The following is a 19,654-nucleotide window of genomic DNA, read 5'->3' as shown; positions in this document are numbered from 1 at the left end:
GTCAAGCCCTAGTAGAGACAAGGCAACCTCCCTTTGATTTTCCTTTCTTCCTTTCTCTCTTTTCTGTCTTTCACATGCCCAATTTAATGAAACTTGAGCTCGTCTACCACAATGCATGACAACAAGGCCTATCTGAATTACGGCCTTTCACTTGGGCCCCATTGACACAAACTCCATCTTAAGCCACCTTTAAGACTATCCACAGATCCAATAAACTCATTAGTGGTCTAAAAATACCATTATTTCTATAAATACTCAAATTTACCAATTTGTCCTTGTTAAAACTTTTAATTTCAAGTTTTGAAATTTGAGGATGTTACATCTTCCCCATCGCTTTAGCTCTTCCCTCCTCCTCTTGCCATTGTCGTTACCAACACAAACACATAAGCTCATCATTCTTCATTCCATTTTCCAGCGTGTTCAAAACCAATACTTCATCTTACTCTCCTTTGTCACCATCAATGTTGGAATCACAACTACTCTCGTTGCGTCAAAATCACAAAGCTACTGGGTAGAATGATGTCAGAATCCTTATTTTCTATTTAAGAATACATTATTTTTAATTGGATTTTTAAATTTGTTATGAGTCCGATTTTAAAAAATAAAGAAGGAAGGTTAAAAATTTGTAGTTGATTTTTTATTTGACATTTCCACTCTATTAAATTTTTTTCCAATCCTCGTGGTCTATTTAAGCATAAATGCTAACGGCCCAGATCATGTTTCCAAACCAAAGTTCGGCGTTTTGACACTTCTCCCATGTAATTGTCGATTTCAAGTTACGGGAGGAGGAATGACTTATTCTCATTCATTCCTTTCCCGGCCCATTTAACTAGGCTTTAATGGGCTTAACCCACGACTCAAACCATCGCCATTCGGGTCGACCGCGTATGAAATGCGAGAGGCGAGTTAATTGCAAATTCAAAATTAAAGATTCACACGGCTATTTTCTCCCATCGTTCTTCACCATCCTCTTCACTACTTCTTCGTACCTTTGTAAACCCGATATTCCTTAACCATTCATTCAAGTCAGGTCCGAACCGAAACCTTCATTCCCCCCCAGTTCAAATCTAAATCACACTCGATTCAAGCTATAGATATGGCTTCTAGGAACTAAAAGAGGCCTTCGCATAGCCACTCTAATACAATCCCCTTAGCCTAGCATCGGCAAGTTGGAGCAGAATGGGTGGGCCGCTAGGGGACTACTGGACGAAGCAGGCAGCCACTTGCCTTAGTGAACAAAGGGTAAGAGGTTAGTAAAGCAGATGATGTTGCAAGTACCAAGGGCTCAGAATGCGGCTTTGTTGAGTTCACCAAAGAGGATGTGGAGGCGCTGTTGTCTGAGAAGATGAAAACTGGAAATCCCTTTGACAATAGGGTCTCTTTTAGCTTATACAATATGTATTTTATTATTTGTTAGGCAAATAATTTCAATTATGTCTGCGTTTTGGGTCTTCTGCGAGTAAGTTGTTATTCTCCCACTTATTTTGCAGGGAAAAATGGACTAGATGGGAAAGCTTATCAGGCGGCTTAAACTTTGTGTAAAATATTTTGACAAATGTGAAGAAAGCAACATTGAAGAAAAGGAAAAGCTTCAGTCTGCACTTGAATCTGCGGAAAGGAGTGCACCGATTCTGGTATGTATCTGTTCTAAGCTAGTACTAGTGTGGCTATACTTCTCTTGAAATTTTTAAAATTTATTTGCTAGATTAACAGAGGACTTGCTGTGTAAGTTCTACTTTACTTCAATTTAACATTTTTGTTAAAGGAATACTCATTTCATAATCATACATCTGTTCTTGTTCAGAGACTGAAATGAAAAAGATGAATGAGGAATTGAGTAGCACAATATCAGATTTAATGCAACCAATTTCTTCCTTGGAAGAGCGAATTTTGAAGGAAGAATCCTTTAAGTTGGTAAGGTTACTTGTAATGTAGCATTGTCATTAATGGCCTGTTGAAGTTTCTTGTTTTCTGATAATTCCTTACTGTTTAACAATTAGGAAGCTATTCATTTTCTTAGGGAAGAAAAGGAAGCCAGAAATGCTGCTGAGGAGATGCAAGTTTTGCTTTCAAGTAAACTAGAGAAAGTGGAGCAAGAGAAGTTAGCTGAGGAGCTGAAGGTACTTTGAAATTATAAATTATAAATCTAAATAATATTAAAGACAAGAGCATTTTATCAGTAAATTATTGAATTTTAAATTACCTTGTTTTGTAGGCGAAGCAGACCCTAGACTATAATATCAATCTGCAAAAGTACAATAAAGATATTGTTGGCGGTATGGAGGTAAATCCTGAGCTACTTGAGTCGTGTCAGAGAACTCTGTCCTTAAGAATTATTTCGATACACTAATATGATGGATCGGCAGTTCCTCAAGATTAAACAAGCATGTCCTGCAAAATGTGAGGGCACAGAACAGCAAAAACTAATAAATTTAGATGAAGAAGAACACAGCATAGGAGGATAGAAAGCCTTGAAAGCTCAAGAGGCCGACACACAATTCTGTCTACACCTAAAGCTATATATAGACCAGAGGTAGAGATATGAACGTTGGGCTCATAATCATCAGATTAAACACTATTAAGCTTTAGTTACACAAACATAAAGCAGCTTAAATTCTTGGTTACGCATGCACGCATTACTCCTAGAAATGTTTGGGGACAAACACATAATGGACTTGATTAGTGTAAATCTATTTAAGAATTTGTCTAAAGGCTGAAAAAACGTTTAAGGTTGAATTCAAATTTCAAATAGCTAAAAATTAAGGTTTTTTTTGCAAGCTCCAAAAATAAATAATTATTTATTATTTTTTTTTTGTAAAAATAATATAGTAAAAGGAACCCTGTGCCTCTCAAACTCACATGCCGGGGGTGAATTGGTTGATTTCAACTACAATTGCCTTAAGTAAGCCTGTTTTGTGCATGCAAGCCCAGTTTTCCTTCAAACTCATTTTACTAATCCATTTCATTCCTTAATATTTATACATTAGGAGCTCTCTTTATTCAGGTAATGTGAGACTTTTGACACACACGTTATTACTACAACAGATATTCATTTACAACTTGTGTCAACTAATCGGACAATTAAAGATCTGGAATCGCACAAAGCAGCCCTGGTTGCAACCCTTAGCGATGTAAGAGGTCCCAATACGGCACCGCAGGTTCAACTGGAATCTGCTCGAGTAAGTTGTTTCTTTTGTTATTTATGTTTTTATATGCTGTCGATTGTTTTCTTTGTACAGTGCTTTGTCAAGTGACATGTGTTGTGAACGCGTAGGGATTTTAATGCAAAGATATGCATTGGGAATGGAGCAAGGGACATTTTGTCATCCTTCTTCATCGAGGCACTTGAATTTCAACCTGTTATAAGTAGTTCTGAAGAGATGGGAAATGGAGATAATTCGAAAAATTATGCCCTTCGTCGGAGTACTCTCCAAAGCATTAAAAACTGACGCTCTTGAAATGCACTGACACTGCATAGAGGGAATTTTTTTTTTTTTGGTAGGGGGGGAGGTGAGAATAAGGATCCGTGTGGAGCGAGGCTACAAAACAAAACGCGTGCCGGTTTCTTCATCTTATGTTGTATTTTCCTCCTCTTCCTATCTCCATTTCTCAGGCTTCAGAAGAAAAGGCTACAAGACCAAAACGATTTGCTGATTCACGAGCTCGATGATCTCCGTGCAGAATTAAAGCAACTTAAACGTGATCGTGATGAGCAGCATGCATAAGTACATGCTTTAACTGGAGAAGTAGCAAGCTACAAAGAACGCGTAGGGAATTCACGTGCAGAGTTGGATATCTTGAAAAGTGAAATACATGCTCTTGAGGTTTGTTTTGCTTTTTTTCCCCCCCTTTCCAACTCAATTATGGTGATATGATTTCTAGTTCTGGGTACCTTGTGCACTTCTTTGTTGGTTAGCCTTTAAGATCGCGGGCTTTATTTTATAGAGCAGACGTTATTCTCAAAGAGAGCAAATTGATATACTACAACAGCAATTGATGGCTGAAAACGAGAAAGTGAAGGTAAGCAAATTGATATAATAATGTTTGAAATCTGGACCATCCAGATCAAAATATGGATGGTTCAGATCTCACCACAATAATGAGCACCCAAACCTGTTCCGAAATATCACAGATGGTGCAAAGTGCTCTGGATGGGTATAAGGGGATTTTACATTGTCTATTGTTCACTAAAAAAAAAATAAAAATTTATCACCTACTTGGGGTTTTCCCTTGGTTTTCTACTTGCATGGATTGATCATCCAGTCTTACTTTAAAAGTTTACTATATTCTTGGTTTTTGTCGCATGAGGAAACTTTTCCAAGTTAAGTCTATCTCATGAAAAAGAAAAGTTTGTTTTTCCATTCCTGAATCGCTGCATAGAAATGGAATAGATTGCGCCATTAGATGCTGTAGCTTGCTTACCTTGACAAAGGGAATTTGGCTTGTTTATTTTAGGTATGCATATTTGCTTACGGTCAGACAGCTTCAGGCAAAACATATACAATAATGGGTAGGCCTAATGCCCCAGATTTGAAAGGATTAATACCGCGTTCACTAGAACAGATCTTCCAGATTAGTCAGGCCCTTAAGGGCCAGGGTTGGACGTACAAATTGAAGGTTAACATGTTGCTATTCTGATTTTCAACTGGTTACATCCACAAACTAAATTAATAGTTTGCTTGATATTTGTAGGCTTCAATACTGGAAATATATAACGACGCAATTCGTGATTTCTTGGCATCAAATCGGGCAAGCGGAGCCCATCTAACACGAACAGAAACCGGTGTTCTTGAGAAGCAATACGCTGTCAAACATGATGCAAATGGAAACACAGGTTTCTGACCTCACTATTGTAGATGTTTGTAACGTGGACGAGATTTCCTTACTCCTCCAACAGGCAGCAAATTGCAGGCTGAATAAAGGAAAAAACACTCCGGATTTTACACTAGAATTTTCCACTTGTACTTTGGATGAAAATCATAATTTTCTTTTGTACTGCTGAAGACTGATCTATCATGATAGATACTAAAGTCTATCAATGACATATTATGTTTTGTTGAATTAGGTCTGTAGGAAGAACACAGGTGAATGAACAGTCATCAAGAAGCCATTTTGTTTTTACTTTGCACTTAAGCGGGTTCAATGAGGTAAAATACTCTTATACACATTGCATCGTGGTTTACATTGTATTGTTCTTTATCTCTTTGTTTTCTGACGCTGAATGCGCTGATGTCCTTGACTATGCAGAATACAGAACAACAAGTGCAAGGAGTCTTGAATTTGATTGATTTAGCTGGGAGTGAAAGGCTGTCAAGGAGTGGGGCAACTGGGGATCGACTTAAGGAAACTCAGGTGCGTGACTGCTTTGCGTAACATGAATTTTGTGCATGATGAATTGTGTTTATTAGCATATATGTACACGTCATCTAAAGTCAGTCAAACTCTTCAGTAACTCTGTTTAAACTAATCTTATGTGTCTTATGGCTTTCACCAGGCTTCCTATGTAATGTAATTCATCATTCAGAATAAAACTCTAGATGTTTGGATCCTAATCTTATTTAAAGTCTGTTTCTCTGATTTCTACCGAAAGAAAGTCTGTTTCTCTGACTGTGTTTGTCATTTATAAAGGATATCAACAAAAGTTTACCGTCTCTGGATGATGTCATATTTGCATTGGTCAAGAAGGATGAGCATGTTCCTTTCAGGAATTCAAAGCTCACGGACCTCCTCCAGGTATGTTAAACCATAAGATTATTAATGATCTTGCTCCTATTTCTCAGTTTTCATCTTTTTGTCACAATTCGTTATTCATTTTAGAAGTTTGATCAAGGCAAACAGTTTAGTTGCTAGGGATTTGGTGACATTTGGATGGGGTGATTTGGTACTCAGTCAATGAACAGTTCAGGCTGGACTCATTTTTATAATTTCTGGAATTTTTTTGGGTAATACACATTCTGATATTCCAATAATATTTTTTTTTCTATTGTTAAAAATCTATGTTTTTTTCATAACAAGCTAATAATCCAATTATAATCTGTGATGAATACGAATGATATGTTTGGTCCAGAGGTCAAAAAAAACATTCAAGTCAAGGTATCGAATAAATTATTTTAACAAATATCGTATTTATCAAATATCCTATGACATTTATGATTCATGATCTCCACCCTAATTCTGTTTTTTTTTTCCCCCACTCGTGTTGATGGTCCCCTCCTTTGTATTGAACTTTGTTATGTTGCATTCATGGCAGCCATGTCTTGGTGGAGATTCGAAAACGTTGATGGTTGTGAATGTCTCGCCTGATCCTTCTTCGGCTGGAGAGACACTTTGTTCTCTCCGTTTTGATTCCAAAGTCAACGCATGTGAAATTTGCGTCCCCATGCGTCAGACATCCACCTAATCTTGATTGTCGGAAAAGCCGAGAGTGAAGAAATGATCAAGAAGTACATACTGTAAAGAGAATGTTACGACTGACCTTGACAATTGTTCGTGCTCCTTGGAAACGAAGGTAGTCCCATGCCATCATGTATGTAACAGAGGTAGCTAACTCCAGGTGCAACTAATGTGTGAGGAATTTTTTTTATTTTTTTTTAACTTTTTGAATGGGAACTGAAAACATTACTAATCAAATGAAACAGACTACATCAAAAAAGCAAAACAAAACAGAACAACCTTATGAGAAATTTAAAAGTAGTGTGATTTGTTAGGAGTTGTATATTTTTTGAAAAAAAAACATTATTTATGTTATAAGCATATACTATAATTTAATTATAATATATAAAATATTTATGATTTTATTATCATTTGCATCAATAAAAATATACACGGATGAAAATACATTTCTTGCAATAAAAAGAATAAATATTATAAATATATCTATGCATAAGATTTATAATAATTTAGAAGATGCAGAAGAAAATGGCTCATTTAAAGCTCACCCCTCATCTCGACCCAAATAATTCGCCCGCAGACCTTTTTAGCATTGTCAATCATTAATTCCTGTTCACTTTGCCAATGAATATTTATAATTATTTCTGAATATTTAATAACATTGATAGTTTATTTGTGACTATTTAATTTTGAAAAAATATTAATCAAGGACCATTGAAGTAACTTTATGGCAAAAAATGATTAAAATAATTTAAATTATCATTGCATGATTAGAAGACTAAAATGAAAATAAGTTTGAGCATGACATAATTATAATACGTTTACTTTTTTTTAAGAGAAAAACAATTTTCCTCGCTGCGACTAGTGGGATTGTTGGCAGTCGGTCACCAGACCTCTGGTGCTGATGACAATTTTCTTAAGTAATTAGTAAAGATTGCAAAAGGGAATTTGATATTATGACCTTTTTAACTTTTTTGGCCATTTAAAAAACTTAGCCACCACCAAATCCATTTAATTATTTATGATAAAAAAAATATAATAATTTATTTGAGCTTTAACAAATTAGAAAAATGATATTATAGGACTAATAGAATAACTATTCACCTTGCATAAACAAGTCATTTTAGTTTTGACAATAATTCATTCATGATTAACATGTGGTTTGTTCCATTAAACCTATACCGTTAGCTTCTCTATTTTGTTGAAGTCAAAATGTATTGTCATTTGTGATTCACAAATGAATTGTTGTCAAAGTTTGAACGGCTTGTTATTTATATAGAGTAAACACATCCCATTAGACTTGTGCTATTATTTTTTTTTTCACTTGTTAAAACTCAAATGGACTATCATTAATTTTAAATGAGTTGTTAAAATCTAAATGAATAAAAGAACTAACACTTGTACAATTAAGCATATCATATTAGTTTTCTATTTTATTAAAGCCCAAATGGATTGTTATTAATTCAAACAAGTTGTTATTCAAACTCGAATAGATAATTGATGAATGACTAATACTTGTACAATTAAGCTTATCTTATCAGTTTTTTTAACTTGTTCAAGAAAAAATGGATAGTTGTTAATTTTGAATGAGTTATTAAAACTAGAATGGATATTTTTTAATAAAAGACTAACAATTGTAGAAGATTGGTTTAGCAGTGTAACATCTCAAATTTTGGACCTAGAAGCTCAAGAATATGTCAAAATTCAATAAGTTACTAAGCTTAAGTAATTAAAAGTCCATAAGGGGCCCTAAAAAGATAGAATAGTTTTTAGGGATCTACTTGTAATTTTAAATTCTTTTTGGGATAGAAGCGTAATACTTTTAGAGACATGAAGAAAGTGTATAGAATTGAGAAATGAACAAGTTAAAGTCTAAAAGTGTCCAAAGCAGGCAAAAAGAAATAAATAAGACTTAGGAAGGTGACATGCATCTAAGATTAGTGGAGAATGATCAATATAGTTGCTAGATTAAACAAAGGTAGTTATTTGACAATTTTATCCTTATGTCCTAAGTCTCCTATAGAAGGATCACAATTAAATCCTTTGGATTGTAGTAAATCCAAAAAGGGCTCAGTGAGATTACAATTAAATCTCATGGTTGCAATTGACCTAGTAGAAAGTTATTGTGCCACAAAGTATATAACATTTCTCTAGGAAGATGATGGCATAGAATGAGTTTAGAATATAGGGACCTCTTAAATTTGGCTAATTATTACAGAAAAAATATTATTGAAATTTTCTTAGATAGCTTAATTGCAATTAGGTTAAGAAATAAATGAGAAGAACAACAAACAAGAGCAATTGTTTATCCGAAACCAAATGATAATCATTAATGTTTAAAGGTGACTATATGTTAATAATATGATGAGATTATGAGAAATACCCAAAGTTAAAAATGAACAAGAGTGAATATTAACTTTGAAATGCCAAGCTTAATTGGGATCAAAATGTAATTTTTGAAAGTTTTGGGTCTTAAAGTGTAATTACAGAAAATTACCCAAAATTCATGAAAAATTAAAGAAAATTAGCATATGAAAGGAAGAAATATTTGGAGGACTTATACTGAGTTTATTTTTTGGGAATTGTTCAAAGAATTAATTATGAAATTTATATCCAATTGGGTGAAGAAAATCACCAAAACTTCTACCTATTATAAATTAAAAAACTTATGAAATAATTCCAAGCCCAATGTAAGACCTTGTAGCGTCCGAGGACCAGCAGCAAGTATTTAACAATTCTAAGTTACATTTGGTTCAAAATTGATCAAAATTAATTTCAAAGTAAGTGAGAAATTGGATATTTTGGATTCCAAATATCATTAAACTTGGTTTGAACTTCCACTTCAACGCTTCGTTCTCTTCTCTTTGCTCATTTGGGTCAACATGCAGAAAATAGAGAGAGTGTGAACGAGCTTGGGTGATCTTCCATGAAAGATTAGAGAGAGAAAAGAAAAATGAATTAAATTACCATCTAAACCCCATTTCTACCTCAAAGCGTTCCACAAAAGTTGTTCCCCTCTTCAAGAGAAACATTTATATGATTTTATATTTTCAAGATGGTGAGTTTGAAGTGGCAATGAAGAAGGAAGATTTGTTGAAAGCAAGAACAAGTTAGCACATAGAGAAGAGGTATAAAAGAGCTTCATGTGGAGCTATGTTTCATAATTTTTGTTTGAGTTTTCCTTAAGTTGTGAGGCTATCCTGTATTTTAGAAATAATAGGGCTCGTTATTTTGATGATTAAATAATAGGAAAGGGCTTATAAATGGTTATAGATTTGTTATCTATTGATTATGGATGAATGGTGGCTAGACTTCAAGCTTTACATAATTTTTGGATGATCATTTTTCAAAGGAAAATGCTGCCCAATTTTCTAAAGAATTAAGAAAGATTAGTTAAGCATTTAAGTGTATATGGATTATGATTTAAAACCAAATCTGAAGCTTTGGAAAATGAGGCAAGAATTCACCTAGAACTCAAAGCAAGGTTTAAGATTTAAATATCCATAATTACTATCAAGTTTGGGGAAGAAGATTGAATTTGTTAAATTCAAGTTCAAATGAATTCCTCATGAAAAATTGAGTAGGAAAATAATGGTGCAAGAATGTTATGTCCAAGGAAAAATTAAGTGAAAAATTAAGATAATGAAAGTAAGAATTAAATAGAGGATAAGTTGTTATTTATTGACAATGAAATTCTTAGCTCTAACAATTGTATTAGATATTCTGTGAAAAATATTTAGGACCAATGAATGTCATGGAAAAGGAATTGAAGGTTTGGTCACGGGGGATTAATTTATAAAAGAAAGGAAAATAAAAAAGAATAGTAAAGCTAAAAGATAATAAACTTGCCCTTCATTGCATGCTTGTTATTTATGCTTGCATGATGATATGTATAATTTGTTTCCTTGATTCATAACTAACATATTTATGCTTGGTATTTTTTTAAGTGTTCCATGGTCTATGTATGATGCATGAAAACTTAACATGTCAATATGTTAGTTATAAAGTCATATGATGCAAGCATATATTATGTATGAAGATTTTGCCTTGCATGCTTGAATGATATTATTTACTCTTGAATCTCAGCCCCTATTAACTAACCATGCTAGGTTATAAGCTTCTAAGAGAAGAGCTAAAGCAAGAAGCAAAGATAAGTGAAGGAAGAGATTATTTTCTATGGCATTACTATGCTAAGAGATGAAAAATGTATAAATAATACTATGAGTTGTGAAAATTCATGATGTGATCTTGGAATGTATAATTGATTTGTTAGAATGCATAATTGATTTTTTAGAATGCATAATGACTAATTTAGAGTCCTAAACTAGCATTGAAATCATGACTTTAATATGCATGATTAGTATTATCCAGACTAGGCTCTTTATTGAGCAAGGTTACTATTTCTTCATATAATATACAATAAACCATTTTCATTGGTCATGAGAATTTTTATGAAAACCTAGACACATAAATATTTCCAAAAAGTACTAAACAAGGTCTCTTGGATGTGTAAAGCTTGAGTTTGAATTTGTCAAGTTATTGCATAGATTCTATGAGAGAAATAGAGAAAATTTAGAAAAATAAATAAACCATACTATTTGGAATGAAAAACATTTTAAAATTATTTTTATAATTTAAAGAGCTTTAAGATCTTTCAAGATAAATTTAGAGAATTTTCATATGATTTTTATTGATTTAGTCATGATTTTTTGAAGTTCATTAAAAATGGACTTACTATTGAATAGTAATCCAATGATTAATTTGTGAATTTTAATTTATGAAACTTGATTTATATTTTGCTTGAACCATATCACTTCTAGTTGCATAAAGAAATTGTTAAAAGTCAGGATTTGGCAAGAAGCTTGGACCATTACATATATTATTTTTTGCCATATATATTTAAAATGAGCATGGTGGCTTGGTGGCCACTAAAATTTTTAGATGGCCAATGAGTCATGTGGTCAAATTTTCCAGCCACGTTTATTAATTATTTAAGAAAATTGTTACTAATACTAAAACTTTGACTACTAGTTGTTGACGACCTCACCGCGAATGGGGTGGTCAATGATAGTGTGGATAACTTTCTTCCCCCAAAAATAGGAAGGGTATTGTGGTCCTTTTACCTTTAAACTTATTTTCATTTAATCTTTGATCCTACAATAATAATTCATTTTCTTTTGGTCATTTTTTGCTATAAGTTTGCTTCAATGATCCTTGATTGATAGTTTTCCTTTAATTTTTACCCTTCTTTCTTCAATTGAATGATTATTAGAGTAAAATATATTGACATCCTTTCTATTTTGTCTTAATTACATACACCTCTATTCAATTTTAAAGATTTCATTTTTATTTATTCAAACTATTAGTTAACTATTAAGTCACATTTATTTAAACAAAATATCCTTTTTTAACATAAATGTTATCTAAAAATTATTTAAAATGCAAAAAAATTAATGCAAATTTTTTTGACCTTTTATATTCATTTACTAATTTTCTTAAACATAAATACATAGTTGGATAAGATAATATTTCAAATACATGAATAGAAAAATTAATTAGATAGGTACATGATATAATAAGAGATAAAGTGGATTAAAGGGAGGGGGGTGTGTGTGTGTTTTTTTTTAGTATAAATGGGATCTAAAATTCAACCAAAATTATAAAAAAAAAATACAACGTACAAAGCAAAACAACAAAGAAACACAGAAACTTTCATCAATCACAATCTTCAATAATAAAAAAGTGAGGGTTGATCAATGATACAAAACTCCTGAGTGATTCTAAAATTATGTCAGCTAAACTATCGGCATTATAGTTAAATTGACGGTAAATGAAATTGAGAGAAGCATTACAGGTAAAGTAGATTAAATCACGGCTCCTCTAAGTAATTAAGGGCGTGTTTTGAAAATAGGAGGGAAGTCCTTGTAATTTTAATAAAATAGAATGGACGTCACGGTATTTTACTGTATTAATTATAATGAATATATAATGAGTAGAATAAAAATATATATATATATATATATATATTAAATTGTTAAGATGTTGAGGAGGACTTCAATGCATGGTCCGAATCAGTCTAATCTTCAATAGTCTCCAATATAATGCTGCCCATCGCAAAAAGTACTACATTCTCATAATAACGACACAATATTACAACTGACTATTAAACAAAACAACGGCTATACAACTTATGTATTTTAGGTAATTTTCTATCAAGTTATTTGTATTCAAGAAATACCCAAGGCAATATTAAAGCTTCCATTGCCATCTTTAATTTTTTTTTTTGTCCCATCCAACCCACGGATAATGCTTTCAATCTTTGCGTTTTGACCTTCTTCGGTGCTTCCCTCTCTCTTCTTCATGCATGCAGTCCTATATTCTCTTCAGTCAACCTTTTAATATGACTCAAAAGCTCAAAAATAACATCCTTCGACCTTTCCTCCGTTTCATTGTCCAGCCATGAAAAGAGATAACATCCATCTTGACATTTCTTATAATAAAAAAATATAAATATATCTATGTATTAGATTTATAATTATTCCGAAGACATGTTGAAGAAAATGGCTCGTTGGCCAAAACAAAAAAAAAAAAAAAAAACTTCCCTCATCCTGACCCAAATAAATTCCCCCCTCGCGTCCTTTTTAGCTTTGTCAATAATCAAATTCCTGTTCACCATGCCGATGAACTTTAAAATTAAATAAAATATCAATCAAGAATCATTAAAAAAAATTTATATCATTCAAAGAACATTTTTTATCAAAACTTAAATAAATATTTATTAATTCGAGTTAATTTTTTTATTAATAAGTATCAATTCAAGTTTTAAAATAACTTATTTTAAATTAATAACAATACAATTGAGCTTATTTTTTATTTGAGTTTTGACCATAACTAGTCCCTAACTAATATAAATTTCCTTCAATAATCCTTCATTACTATTTTCTCTTAAAAATATATCTGAATATTTAATAATATTGATAGTTTAATTTTTACCTTATTTTCTTCAATTGAATTTCTGTTTTAAAGATTTTATTTTTATGTACCCAAACTGTTAGTTGATTGTTATGTCATATTTGTTGAATCAAAATACCTTTTAAACATAAATGTTATGTAAAAATCATTTAAAATACCAAAAAAATTAATGTGTCCATTTTTTTACTTTTTCTATTCATATTTTATTTTCAGTTATGTAAAATTATTTATTAATTTTCTTAAAAAGAAATACATAATTTGGGTGAGATAATATTTCAAATACATGAGTAGAAAAAAAATTAATAAAATAGGTATATAATATGACAAGAGATAAAGTGGACTAAAGGTATGTTTTGAAAATAGGAGAGAAGTCCTTGTAATTTTGTTTAGTTAACCCTCATTTTTTCTTCAAAGTGAATAAATAAATAAAGAATATATTTTAATGAGTTTAATTTTTTTAATCAATGGACAAATATGTTAAAAAATTTATTTGACAGATGCAAAATAAAAAAATAAAAAATCATTTAAAAACTTTCTAGCCACAATTCTCAAAAATTTTAAAATTGAATTCATTTTGGTCCAAATAAATCATAAAATTAATATAAGTTGAATTATAAGTAACTACTACTTCCTCTAAAAAATATATGATGTTTCTAACCAAATCTCATCCCCAATAAAGAATTATTTATCTTCAAACAAACCATATTCTTTTTCATATTTACCCATATTTAATAGGATATTTCACCCTAAAATATAAAGTAATTTATTCAATAATTTTTAGAAAAAAAATTGTATAGGTTGCAACAAATAAATAATAATAATAATAATGAAGAAAAATAACTATATACTTTTGTAAGAATTTATTTATTTATTTTCATACAAATTATTTTAGAATTTTTTAGTCGTGTAATAAAAATAGAAAAGAAATTTACCTCTACACATGTGATCCCCACATCAATTTAAATTTAAATAACATATTCCAATTAAAAATTTATTACCTATAAATATAAGTAACCATTTATTTTATTAAGGACATTTAATCGTTGTGAATATAAAAAATATAAAAAAACACAATATTTTTTGTACACAGCTATCTAGTTACTCCCTTTGAACTATCATATAAGTTATTTTCTGGAAAGTTTAAGAAAATAAATTAATAACTAAAGCAAATTTAAGGAGTTAAAAGCTTTCACTATCTCTTTAAAACATTAAACAGCATATTTTATTTTAAAATTTATTACCTCATGAATAATAAATATATATATATATATATATATATGAACATCAACTTATTCTAGTTTAAATTTTAATGTACTAGGTAACAAATTAAAAATACATATGATGTGTAGACGGTAAATATAAGCAGTTAATTTTATGAAAACTTGTTTTATTCAAAAATTTATTACATTGTGCATGTTCAAAACTTATGGCTGAAAATGAAATTTTGGCCACACTTACCACTTTTTTTTTGTTTGGTCCTACGTCACTTTCATAAATTAACATATAAAATTAAAAGTAAAAAGAAAAATGATATAAAAAAAGTAAAAAGAAAAAGTTTTCTTAAAATTTTTTTTCGCCAAAAAAATAGTTGGAATGCTATTGAATTACAATAATTTACCTCGGGTTTGAATTCGGTGAGTGGTATAAATCCACTTATTCAAAGAATATCTTAATTATATCCATTAAATTATAACAATTAAAATATATCAAGATATATTTCCCTCTAAAAATTCAAAAAAAAACTTTTATGATTAAAATACTCTTATCCTATGTTATCTCTTCCAAAAATTTAAGATTTGTTATTTTTTTGGATATTATATGACAAAATATTATAGCTATCCAATTAAATTAAACGATTGTTATTGTGCTACATGTGACATTCGTTGAGTGAGAGGATTTGCAAGTTCACTGAATCCTATTCCAATTTATCTCACAAACAAAAATCAGTGTAGTTTTACCATAATCTATTGCTCAATTTTATTATATATTTCCACCATGTTTAAATATAAGAAAAATTTTCATATGGGCCGTTGTTATTTTTAATAAGCAAAACAACATTTAAACAACATTTATAGATATTATATTATGGATGTCTATAACTCATATCTTTTACAACTCATTTATCCTTAATGTCTCAATGAATGACTTAAAAGGAGTTTCTTATAGTTAATATTCTATAACTTTCAAAGGCTATATAATATACCATTATATGCTTTTTTATTTCTTTGTAATGTTAAGGTAGAACTTGAATGGTTTAAAGTCTATAAATAGAGGCCATGTCCAAAACATATGTACTTAAATGAATAAAATATTCTCCTTCTTTATTTCTCTCCCATTTTCTGGTCATGTCTTATTCTTCTCTACTATTCATTTTAGTTATATTTTATAACACGTTATCAACATGAATTGGTTTGAAAAATTTGGTATGAGCTTTTATATATTATATATCATTAGATTTTATTGCTCTTTTTTTGGTCAATAATTATATTTTATTGCTCTATTAACATTCATAGTTTTGTTGTTTATAACACTCCAAAAATTTAAACTTGATTAATTAGGCTAAATGAGTATAATTAAGTAGATTAATATGGTGTGTGGTCAGAGAGTTGTAATGAATGTATTGGGTTGTGGTTTCAAAATTAGATTCAGGTTGGGAGTTGAGTTGGGTCACTTGGACCTCAAAAAGTAAGGAGAATAAAGAATTGTGGCTCTGTACCACATGTCATAGCCCAGTGTATTTGGCCAAAAAATGCAAAGAGGATCTCTCTATACCATATGCCCTATGGTGTGCGTCATAGTGTATAATCAAAAATCTAGTTTCATGGGACATTTGATAGCTTGAAAACATAAAAGAAAAGCAAGAGAGAAGGAGTTCAACATTTTCTCTGCAAGCTTGAAGATTTAAAGGTTTGAGGCTAATTTGGAGCTAACAAACATCAAGGGTAAGTTTTCTTAGCTCTAATCTTCCTTTTCTCTTCCTCTCTTGACAGTTTTGGAGGTTATATTTTGTTTTTAAAAGTGATTTTTGGACCATAAAGGCTACAGATCTAAATTCATTGGCTTAAATAAAGTTAATGAGAGTTTTTTTTTGTTATTTAAACCATAATTTATGAATTGAACTCTTTTTTGTGGTTGGATGACATTTATGACCAAAAGTGCCATTTAATATGGTTGCTGGAGTTGGTTGGGAAGCCATTAATGATGGTTTGAAAGTTTAACAAAACTCATGAGAGCTAAAGATAGTTAATGGATCCAATGGATGAGCCTAAATGCTAGAGATAAAGGCTTTGAAATGTTTGAAGTGTTGAAATAAAGTGCTTAAGTTACGTAAATAGTGATATTGATGAGTGTAAATATGACTCATTGTAGATTAATCATCCGTGGACTAATTTTGGCTTGTGATCAAGCTCTTGGAAGCATTTGTGAGGGATAAACCTTTGACTACTTAAAAGTTTGAGGTAATAAAGGAAATCTATTTTGTGTATGTAATTATATGTTAATTGATTTAAGTTTTCAAAATAAAATGTTTTTAACATGAATATATGAATTTCACAATTTGTATATGTGATTGTTGAAAAAGGACAAATGAAAATATGGCAATTATTTAAATCTTGAAAATGGAATGAAGCTATATAATTCTACGAATTGTCACAATAAAGTGAAATTCATGAATATGATCATGATGAGAAAAGTTATGTGTAATATTATAATGATATGGAAATTATGAATATGACTTGTTATAAAAAGTTATGGCATGTGAATGTGATGATGTGAGTTAAGAATTTATGAGAATGATTAAGATGCATGTAGAAGTGAATAAGCGTGATGTGATGGTACATGAGAAACATTTTAAAATGATATTGCCAGATATGGAAATCATGCTCATTAGGTTAGCTAAATGTATGCTACTTGTTGATTGAACATTTGAATGTGATTGATAGCATGCTATATGTACGAGTATAATTTATTGCATGATCATGTTAGTAGGAGCTTACCTATAGAGAGTAGTAAATAAATCCATGCAGTATGGCCATCTTTTGGTATCCGAAGGCTAGCTTTATTCCACTATTTATTGTGAGACTTGAACTTAACTTATCTCTGCCCATTTGTTGAGAAGACTTGATACCCCAAGAATCTGATAACAGAGAAAGCCGTGGTCCAAAAGTCATTGTAGTGAACATTGGCTAGATTGCTCCTCACAATTAGTGAGATTGGACAATACATTTACATGAATAAAACCCTATTTGGTTAACAACTCACAATTTTAGTCCCAAGGTATATGGAGGATATAAGGTTGGAGTCAATTATGCATAGTAAGAGATTGTCACATGGTTTCTAATTTTGTGGCAAGTCTCAATTATTGATTTTGTCATTATCATATGATTGTTAGTATTATGGTAATGAGTAGTGATGATATTGTGAGAACTGTGGTACGTTGTGATATGGGTATATTATGCATAAGTTTGAAATGTGATTGATATGTACATACATCTAATATGTCTTTCATTATTAATTAATCATTAAGTAGATGTATTTTGGTTATTGAGTGGTTGTACTCACTCCTCTCTCTCAACAATTTACAAGATTGAGCTTAGGATAGGATAAGGAAAAGGCTCACTTAGGATTGATTATTCCTACTATAAAGCCTCTTGATTTTATTTGTCTTATATGTAATTTTATTGATATTTGCCAACTAAGAAAGCATTTTCTTTTACACTTACATTAAATAGAATTGTACAATTGATTGGTTGTATTTTGGACCTTAGAGATACTGTATAAGCATGATATAAATTCTAGTAAAGCCAAAATACTAGTACAAGTGTAGGTATATTGAAATGTTACAACTCTGTAATTAGTTTAATTAAATGCAATGCTATATCTCCCCCTGTTGATATTAAGGGTTAAGAGTTGACAATGAGAAATATGTATTGTTAGACAACTATGGTGTATTGCACAAGTAGTTCTAAGCCTATTGAGTGTGGTTTATTTATTGTTTATAGCTTTTGACACACATGTTAGGCTTTAGGCACTCTTATTATGGTAAAGTATGTAAAAGTGTGAAAATTATATTTAGGTGCCCAACTCTTTTGTGTGAAATAGTTTAGAAGTAAAACTCATATTATTAGCTACATCAAGTAAAGAGTTTTTCGTTGATACTTAAATCACCTCAATCAAAGATTGGACGAAAAAAATAGGACACATTGAAAGTTCAGTCTTGTGTTGTCAAAATAATAGCACAATACTATTGAATTCTTTATAATGTATCGCGGCATGTAGCACAAAGAGGAATAAGTTGTTGTGCAAGTGCACATGTCGTAGCATGCCCCTCTATCTTTTCTTACATAATATTTTTCAGTTAGTTTTGGAGATTTTTGCTTATAAAATGTATCCAATGCTTTCCTACTTGTTCTTACTCTATTTTAGACTTATTAAAGTCATAGTTGAATTACTTTAAAAAGGTTTAAATTTGGGATACCAATTCTTGAATGAAACTACAACTGGACTTTTGAAATGCTTTGAAGTGGTTAACCATAGTTTGGTATCCTTCTTGGGTTAGTCATATGGTTATTAGTGGAGTGATGATTAAGTAATTAGATTAATAAAGGCAACCTCACATTGCTTATACATTTGCCACATTATACTTTATTGTTTTATTTTCCTCTCTTTTCCTTTTCTTAGTCATAAAGTGGTTTTACATTTCACTACTATAAAAATTTGTATATAAGATGCCAAAGAAAATGACAATTAAGACAAAATACATCATATATGAGAGGGGTGGATGATAATCAAAAAATTAATGATAGGTTTTTAAAATAATCATCATTTATTATATTTAAATAAGTGACGATTATTTTAAAAACCCGTTATATAAAGTTGAAAATCTAAATTTTAAAAAAAATTAAATAATACATGATAGGTATTTGCAACACCAGTCATATATTATTGGGGCTTTAGATGATAAGTGTTTTGAACACTTGTCATTTAAAGCTTGCTAATGTTTCCTAACATTTCAAATTTTTAATAACAAAAAATAAAAAAATTAAACTTTAAATGATGGGTGTTTAAAACACCCATTATTTAAAGACTTCATAATATATGACGGGTATTTTAAACACTCATTATATATTGGGGAATAAATGACAAGCTCTCTTAAAAACCCAATTTGGTTCAATTTTCAATTTGCGCCGATCATCTTCCTTATCACCTCTCTTCTCCACTTGCACATGGAATTGATAAAGCTCCCACAATCTTCCTCCACTGGTGTCATTGACCACCATGGATTGCTCCGATG

General features: G+C 30.7%; 1 pseudogene; it reads left to right on the top strand.

Annotated features, from left to right (window-relative positions):
- The first annotated feature begins 964 nt into the window (after positions 1–964).
- LOC129302108 (kinesin-like protein KIN-14C) lies at positions 965–6,701 on the top strand (annotated as a pseudogene).
- Positions 6,702–19,654: the final 12,953 nt, after the last annotated feature.

The sequence above is a fragment of the Prosopis cineraria genome, unplaced genomic scaffold, assembly GCF_029017545.1.
Source record: "Prosopis cineraria cultivar Desert tree isolate PC_DT_omini unplaced genomic scaffold, ASM2901754v1 PC2, whole genome shotgun sequence".
Taxonomy (NCBI): Eukaryota; Viridiplantae; Streptophyta; class Magnoliopsida; order Fabales; family Fabaceae; genus Prosopis; species Prosopis cineraria.
This window is presented reverse-complemented; position numbering and strand designations above follow the sequence as displayed.